Source organism: Neolamprologus multifasciatus, chromosome 15 (assembly GCF_963576455.1).
Source record: "Neolamprologus multifasciatus chromosome 15, fNeoMul1.2, whole genome shotgun sequence".
Classification (NCBI taxonomy): Eukaryota; Metazoa; Chordata; class Actinopteri; order Cichliformes; family Cichlidae; genus Neolamprologus; species Neolamprologus multifasciatus.
The window spans coordinates 7,821,525-7,829,633 of record NC_140453.1 but is presented as its reverse complement, the minus strand read 5'-3'; the positions used below and the strand labels follow the sequence as shown (position 1 = coordinate 7,829,633).

The 8,109-nt window shown below is 43.9% G+C and overlaps 1 pseudogene across 1 annotated transcript; it reads right to left on the bottom strand.

The window, feature by feature from the left end:
- Positions 1 to 180: 180 nt before the first annotated feature.
- LOC146501481 (uncharacterized) lies at positions 181 to 5,143 on the bottom strand (annotated as a pseudogene). The gene is made up of 2 exons (XR_014869338.1): positions 4,641 to 5,143; positions 181 to 1,765 (listed from the first exon to the last, which is right to left on the bottom strand). The product of XR_014869338.1 is annotated as an uncharacterized LOC146501481 (transcript).
- Positions 5,144 to 8,109: the final 2,966 nt, after the last annotated feature.

The following is an 8,109-nucleotide window of genomic DNA, read 5'->3' as shown; positions in this document are numbered from 1 at the left end:
CGTCTTCTGATCATTTTCTGTCTTTCTCCTGCCCCCCCCTTCTCTGAGTGCCTCTGTTACTGTTGCTAAGACGAAACCAAAGAAACTGCCAGCGTGCAGTCATGTCTTGGGAAATGTGGCAGAGATACTGTGAAGAGCTTAGAAAAAAAGAAGAAGAAAGAGGACGATTAAGGTCACTGAAATAAAAAAAGAAAGCTTTCTGATGTTTTTATTTAACACTGGTATCCACAACAGCACATTAAAACACGAGTATTTTATCTGTATAACAGATACCATTCCTTATGACACTGCATTTAATGTTTTTGCCTCAAGTTTTTTTACTTGCAAAAATGCAACACAAGAACATTTACAGACAGATGTAAACTTAGGCGTCAATCAGTCTCTGTGAGTGTTTGTGGTTGGTGGTGATTTTCCTATCATGCCGCTTAGAGCGCTCCCCAAAGCCAACACTATGGCCGCTAGGACTCCCACAGTCCCCAGTTTCCCCAGAGCCGCAGTGCCCAGCGCTGCAGCCCCTAGTGCCCCGGCTCCAATAGGTGCTGCTGCTGCGGTGACCGTTTCCATGCCGATTTCTTTTATTAGCACAGGCCCCGTGAGGAGGCCCTTTTGCAGATTCACTTCAGTGTGGAACGGGCTCTTTGGTGCACCCAGAACAATGCCCCTACCGCAACAAGGGTGATTGTTACAAGTTCTGATGCGGTGAACGAACTTGCTTTAAGTAACTGGCATTCTGCTGCCATAACTGCACCGACGATGACCGAACCTAAAACTGCTAAAGTTGAATTCCTTGACTGAAATGCCCGTCTTGCTGCAACACTCGCGGCTCCAAGTGAGACCCCTGCAGCTGTGGCCGCCCCTAGCGTCCCTGCTGTGCTGCCTCGGGCCCCTAGAGAGGAGCTCCACTGCAGAATGGCTCTCAAAGCCACTGATGTCATTATAGCAACTCCCAAAGCGACCTTTCCAGCCACCTCTGGACCCAGTCCGACCATGGCCACAGTTCCCAGGCCAGCTCCAAGCAGCGCTGCAGACAGATAGGCCACCCAGAGGACTGACTGCAGCATCACAACCACCTCTTCTTTTGACCCGTCTACTGCTTCACCTGCCCCTAAACCCACAAAAAATCCCAGAATCCCCACAAAAACAGAGTAGAAGAATATTCTCTCCAGCAGTTTGCACCCAGTTTTAGATTTGGGTCTTCGAGGGACACGGACTGTTAGTAGCCTTCGAAGGACAAAGAGGACAACGATAGTCAGAATCATGCTAATGAGTCCAAAAAAGGCTCCCAACTGTCCATACACTACACTGAGGTATAGAGTGGTGAAGATGATCAACAGAGCTGTGGTCATGTTGTTAATGTTGGAATACGAGTAGACGAAAAGGACCAGAGCAGCTTGCACCACAATGTAGATCCACGGTGGAAGGACGCCCGCTAACAATCCAGTAGTGACAGCACCCACCACTACAGAGGCTCCTGTTGTGGCCTCTGCTAACCAGGGCAGTCTCACTCCAACTTTACTCAACAGTGTCATCACCATGGCAGCAAGGAGGAAACCACTTCCAAGACATAAGAGTACCGAGGTGAACACGAGGCATGCCGTCACTACTGCAACACCAGTGGAACCGGCCCGTCCAGCAGCCAGAGTTGCAGCATTAAGCAGGAGGCCATCTTCAATCAGAGTGGGTTCAACTGCAAATAATGCAGCTTCTCCGAACACAAAACCTGCCGCTCCACTTCCAACGAGGGCTGACACCACACCAAAAACACCTGAAATAAAAAAGGAGTTAAGTCAAGTACTGTCTACTGTTTTACACTTGAAAGCAAATGTAAGCACTTCTAAGTATATGCATTCAGTTTGTATTACTCTAGTAGTCATCTGGAATAAGGTTTCCTTTCTAGAAAAGTGTTTTCATCCCACAAAATTTTACCTGACTTCATAAAACATAAACAACCACTAGAAACTAAAAAGGGATTTGTTCCTCATTACATTACTTCTCTGTTATATTTAAGGGGGGGAAATAGAGTTGTAGTCAGAAGTTGAGATCCACTTATCATGGGAAAGCATGTCATAATCATTTTGGGTTTGTAATGATTTCTTAGCACTTAGCAATTTCTTTTTCCAGGGTGTAATTATTGAGCAGCATACATTATTAATGACTGTAAATACAAGAATTGGGTGCACAAGTTTGAATTGAAGTTTGAATCTCGAGTCCACACAAGGCAAATATATACTGTACATACACAATCATCTTTTAATAAGTGGTGCTGAACGTCTTAACTTGAGAAGGTAAAGGCCTATCAACTTCTCGTTGGTGATCATGATTGACTATAACAAGCAATTTCTGTTTTCTAGCTTAAAAATGATTTCTCTGACAGAATCCACTGGATTGACAAGTTGAGGTCTGTTAAAGCCAACCTCAGATTTCAAGTTCATTAGCTCAAACAATGCTATCTAAGTATAGAGTAAAAAGTGTCACCACTTTGCCAAGGTGTGAAAGAAGACCCAAACTGTCACCCTCAGATGAGAGGAAATAGGTTAGGATGTTCAGAAATAACCCAGGAACCACAAAGGCTCAAGCCTGCCATGAACAGGAAACTGTGTCACCAGTGTCACTATCCACAGTGAAGTCAGTTTTACATCACCATGGGTGAGAAAACCCTGGTTCAAAAACTAGAATTTGCATCTGCCAACATGGACAAGCCAAATGCCTTCTGGAGGCAGGTTTTATGGCAAAACGAGATAAAGATTGAGATATCTGGCCATAGGGCTGTTCGATATAACGATATATATCGGATGATGATATAAAAACATCTATCGTTTGATTTTACGCTGTTTGTTTCGTGGTGTTGCAAAATAAACTGTTTTTCATCATTTTTTCATCGTTCTGATGGTCACTGTAGTGGTTATATTAATTTCTTAAAGTTCTCTCTTTCTCTTATATGTAATATAACCACACTACAGACGGACAAGCGCCTGTTTTTATGCGTTGTCGTTAGCTACAGCGACGGTAACACCTTCGCGTGTCCGCTTTTTTATGTTCCACATAAACCTTTCACAATAAAGCTCAAGATCCTGTTGAGACTTTTCAAAATAAACTGAATCACGTGAAAGAGCAGATTATTTACGGATGAGAAGTAAAAAAAGAGCCGCCAGGTGCTAAAAAATAAACCTTAGACTCAAACGTTAGAACAGGCTTTTCCCCGCAGCACGCCGTGTAATAAATACAAAGAAAACGGCAGCGTTACAATTTATGTCTAAAAATGTATCATTTCATGCATCGTTAAAACACTCGACTCCGGGTAAAGGACGCGGAGCTGGAAACACTTCACGCAAGTCGAGCTGCCCGAGATTCACAGAATTTACAGAAAATGTCAAATTTTTGTGATTTATATCGTTATCGGGAAGATAGAATTCTTATATTGGGATATGAGATTTTGGTCATATCGCACAGCCATATCGCACAGTTACAAGACACATAATTGGAGGAGTAAAGGTGAGGCTTTCACGAATGCTGTACCAACTGTCAAGCATGGTGGTGGTAGCATCATGCTCTACTGCCAGTGGTACTGCCAAGTTGCACAAATCGGGTGTTCCAACTGGACAACAATCCGCAAAACACATCAAAACTGGTTTCGGAATGAATAAAGCAGGCTAACATTAATAATCTGGAATGGTCTTCTAAAAGTGCCTACCTCAACCATGTCGAAAATGTGTGGACTATGCTTGAATTCCAGTTCTGTGTCAGTAAACCAACCACCTGAAATGAACTCTAATTTCTTCATAAAGATTCAAATATCCAGCCAGAATTGTGTCAGAAGCTTGCTACCAAAAGCATGTGGTGGAAGTGTAATATTAGTGGAGATGTATGTATATATATATTTGAGTGTGTATGTACTTTTGACTGTGTGTGGATCTGAGAAAATTTAAAAGAAATGTAAACATTTTGTACTCAATTCTTGTTTTTAAAAGTTGTTAAAGATGTATGCTGTTCAATCATTCCACAGTAGAAAAAATAGTTCAAAGGGAATCTTCAAAAGCCCCAAATTACCATGTAACTCATACCCATGATGACAGTGATCACAACTGCAGGTTTGACTTCACTTGTTTATCTGACAGCTACAATTTCAGGAAGTTGAAACTAGGAAGTCTGTTTATTTCAGTTGGCCCATTATTTGCAAGAGGTCATCCCCGGGTGGATTAAATGCTGTTATTTATGTGTAATGTGCCACATTTACACTGTGATACTGCAAGTTTGCTAACTTGTATGCGGAGATTGTTCTGCACATGCGCGAACCTGCTCTTGTCACTTTAAAGGGAAAATGAAAACGAGTGGACGACAGAAAGTTGAAACCAGGAAGTCTGTTTAAACCTAAAAAAGGACAAAAAAACGTTTCAACAGACCAGCTACCCACCCTGAAGTCTATGTCAATAGAGACCGTTCTCTCCAAATGAGAGATATTAAACCCTCGTCTGCAATTGTTTTCATTTAGTTAGCTCTGGAGCATGCCTGCAGTTTTTACATCCGTGTGATATAACCCTTGGGTTCATTACATAAAGGTAGCTGCTGTATGGATTTTTAATATACTGTTTAAACCCCTGGTTTATTTAATTTTAAGTAGTTTTTGCAGCTTAGTATCTTACCCAGGCTTGCGTCTGCCATGTTTCCCTGTGTAGCAGCTCACAGGTTTCACCGTTTCCTGTTCGATGTCACGTTTGACACACCGTGGTCTGAGCCAATCAGAAAAACAAAAAAGCTGCGTGCGTCAGTGCGTCACCCCAATAGTCCAGTGTAAAAAAGCAAAAAAAAACCAAAAACCAAACAGTAAACAACTGTTAAATATACAGTAATATACAAATGTTTTGGGCCATCTCTTATATTTTGCTTCAAAGCAGCCTGACTTTCGCCCTTTTTTTCTAAAGCTTTCTAAACGTTTTTCAGAGTTTTTCTTTGTACATGAGCTACGTTATCACTTTCAGCCCAGTCACCCTACCTGACCATTATCTCAGGACTGTTTGTACTCTTTGTTCAGACAATTAACACCGACCTGTGAATCTTTCAAGCATAAAAAAGGCACCCAATTCAAGGGATGAACCCTTGAACCCTCTACACATACCAAAGAACTGATTTAAAATGGCATCTTTAATCACGTACTAGTGTAACCGGTTTCTGCTTCATCCCGCTGCAACAGTTCGGCCCAAACAGACTCCTCGACTCTGCGTTGTGTTGTTTTTAAAAAGACAAGGAGTCTCTGATCAATCGTTGCCACTTTATTTCCTGAATGGAAACAACGGTTTTGTATCAGTGCAAATGGCTCGCCACACACCGCTCCGCACAGCACACTCTCGTATGGCTACGGCAGACTGGCAGCGATTACTGCAGCAATATTACAATTTTTAATATACAATAAAATAACAGCAACAACAAATGATGTACCTGAATGGAAACAACGGTTTTGTATCAGTGCAAATGGCTCGCCACACACCGCTCCGCACAGCACACTACGGCAGAACATCCCATTAGCATTCCGCTTTAGCATACAGTTTTACACAGTAATAAACAAATGAAAAGTACATAAAACTGGTGTTGGACATGTGTCCACTAAGCACTTATTACACTCGGTGCATATCAACTAATCAAACATGTTTTATGTGTCTGTACTACTTAGCTATATCGTGTGCGGAACAATACAACTCACCTCTCGTATGGCTACGGCAGACTGGCAGCGATTACTGCAGCCAGCCTCACCTAACCCGCCACACCGAGAGGGGGGGCGCTGTTTCCCCATTACACTGACATTTGTGGCAAGTGGAATAATACCACATAAACACTGTTACATTCCCCCCTGCTGAATTCCACTTGCACACTCAAATAAACAAACACCACAAACAAAAAAACATCCTAGAAAAAAAACAAAACAGGTACACCACAGTCATCATAACACAGAGGACAAAAACCCAACAATCCTCAAAAAAAAAAGAACAAGATAAAAAAAAATCCAATAGCTAATCCACAGCTATCGACATGTGATAAATCTGTTCAGTAATACCAGGTCGTACAGTCACAAAGAAAATTCAGTCAGAGGACTATCCCCAAAGGAAGTAGAGGAAGAAGTTGGCCAGACCCCTTCCAAAAAAAAAAAAATAAAATATGCCAGTTACATATTTCATCACATCATAACTGTACACCACTCTGACACAGAAAAATCAATGACAAATAATCAGTTCCAATTCTAAAGATCAAAGTCCCATTTCAACAACAATAGAATCAACTTGCAGTTATCAACAATATTTAAACTTTAACAGGTCTCTGCTGCATCATTTCAATCAACCTGGAAACAGGCTTAAGTAACCGTCCCACTCTCGATCTAGCACGGGTCCCCACCTTCCCGCTAACATCAGTCGGGTCTGCGTTGGGTGGAACAACTGTGGCTGAGACATGACCCTCAATAGCAGCTTCACTGTCCTGATCACCATCAGTGATGGCTGCCAACTCCAAAACAGAGGAGGCTGCAACTGGGGCCACAGACATAAGCAGGTCAGAATGTTGACCACCAGAGGTGGCATCTACCTGCTCCTCAGTGTCAACAGGGGGAACATTGGTACAGGCAAGCTCTTGATCCACAATGCTGCCTTCTGGTTGAGTAACCTCTGTCATCAGCGAGTCGCTGGACACTGCAGACGGTAAGTCAGACACCCAAGCTCTCGTTCTGTATTCAGCCGTGCCCACTGATGAGTTGCAGACAGCTTCTCCATCGCATCCAACCATCAGCGAGCCAGACTCAGAAAGCTCGTCTCCATCATCTTGAACTGAAGCACCACTGAGGGGGAGGAAGTTCACTGGCATTATCAGATTGCGATGCACAACTTTCACTTGCCCCGTGGAATCATCCATCAGCTTAAAGGTGTGACTCTCATCATTTTTGTCAAAAACTGTATAGACAACACTCTCCCAGCGATCAGCAAGTTTTCTTTTGCCACGTCCCTTTTTGTTGGCCAAAAGGACACGATCACCAATCACTACTGAGGCTCCCCGCACCTTCCGGTTGTAGAGGTCTGTGTGACGCTTCAAATTTTTGCGTGCCACCTCCTGCGCCAAATCCATGGCCTCTTTGAGGTCCCTCCTCAATGTCTGGACATATCGATCATAGTTCATGATGTCTTGGTGCTCAATAACAGAGCCAAAGATCACATCAATCGGCAGTCTTGGCACTCTGCCAAACATCAGCAGAAATGGCGCATAGCCAGTTGTCTCATGGACTGTACAGTTATAGGCGAATGTGAGAGCTTTCAGTGCATCAGGCCACCTTTGCTTGGCTCTCGGGGGTAATGCACGAATCATGTTGCCCAAGGTACGGTTCATCCTCTCGCAGGAGCCGTTTCCCATCGGATGGTATGGGGTCGTGTGAGACTTCTGGACACCTGCCACATTCAATAGCTCGGCAATAAGCACACTCTCAAAATTAGCTCCCTGATCCGAGTGAAGGCGCTTTGGGAAGCCGTAGATGCAGAAGTAGTTATGCCAGAGTTGGTGTGCTACCGCCTTAGCAGACTGATTGGGGCATAGAAAGGCCTGAGCCATCTTAGTAAAGTGGTCGGTGACCACAAGCACATCCACTGATTTGTTCGCCGAATCCTCCGCAGACCAAAAATCTATGCAGACCAGTTCAAGGGGCTCTGATGTTCTGATGTTCTCCAAAGGTGCTCTCGCCTCTGGCTCAGGCGACTTGCTAACAACACACCTTCTGCAGCACCGTACATACTCTGACACATGTTTGGCCATACCAGGCCAGTAGAATCTATGCCTGGCCAGATAAAGTGTTCTTTGTTGTCCCTGGTGACCGGCTTCATCATGGACACCTTTCAGTACAGTGAGACGCAAGGTTGGCGGAACAACATACAGATAAGTCTTTGTCTTTGTGATGGGATTCTTGGAGACTCGATACAGCACACCATCTCTCACAGTTAACTTGTCCCAAGCCCTTAGAAGTCTCTTCGTATCAACCGGTTCACTTGCCCGCTCCCTCCTTGAGGGTCTCCGTCCCCTTTCCACATAGGAGATCACTCTGCACAACACATCATCACGCCGCTGGTGTCCCACTAGGTCATCATG